At 36.3% G+C, this 798-nt stretch overlaps 1 protein-coding gene across 1 annotated transcript in view; it reads right to left on the reverse strand.

Annotated features, from left to right (window-relative positions):
• Positions 1 to 779, reverse strand: part of LOC109221871 — a 4013-nt gene extending 3234 nt beyond the window's left edge. The window contains exon 1 of the transcript XR_002067328.1: positions 753 to 779. The gene's annotated coding sequence lies outside the window, so the exon portion shown is untranslated. The remainder of the gene's footprint in view (positions 1 to 752) is intronic.
• Positions 780 to 798: the final 19 nt, after the last annotated feature.

Below are 798 nucleotides of genomic sequence, written 5' to 3' on the forward strand. Positions count from 1 at the left end.
TGGAAAATTTCATATGTGAGTAAATGACGATGCATGTACCATAGACTTCAACATTGTAGCTGCTTGCAAACTGAGATTAACTAGCTTTACCTTTTCAGCCAAGCCAACTACCAAGTATACTTGATAGTAAACAACTTCTTAGGCTCACTGCCACAAGTCCACAACCATAGTTTCAGGGATGATTTGTTCAGAACACATGAAAGAGCCTTTCAGTAAATTTATCTTATAACCACATTGGGACAGCCCTTAACAGTGACATGAGCCCATTTTTTCAGATTTTCCGAGTAATTAATCTCAGTACCCATTCCTCAAGCCAAGTGAAACAGAGAAGACTACCCATGCTTCATCTTTTCACCATGATGTCAGCACCAACTTAGAGGTCTTTACACCATCAGCTTAGAAGAGTATGCATGCAGTGCAAGCACCACCACGACTATTTTCTATATGAAAATGCTTTATCTATTCTCTGTACCTAAATGTACTATATATTAGAGGGAAGCGAAAAATATGTACGGTTATGAAATTATTCAATAATAATGTAATTATATTAATTACATAGTTGTTCCATATGTTGCAGTGTACGAGAATGAAATTTTGCATCGATCTTGAACACAATTAAGTTTATTCTGCCAACAACTTAAATCGGTGTTTCCAGAAATAGAGTGTTCAAAAATCAGCTGCGTCAAGTTCATAAAAAAAGGCTCACAAGACTATTTACCAAGCAGAACAAAGAACTTGAAAATTTTGCAAACCTGTCGATAGTCAGGAGCTCGTTTTGGTAAGTTTGAGATAAGCCAT

This window comes from Nicotiana attenuata, unplaced genomic scaffold, assembly GCF_001879085.1.
Source record: "Nicotiana attenuata strain UT unplaced genomic scaffold, NIATTr2, whole genome shotgun sequence".
Classification (NCBI taxonomy): Eukaryota; Viridiplantae; Streptophyta; class Magnoliopsida; order Solanales; family Solanaceae; genus Nicotiana; species Nicotiana attenuata.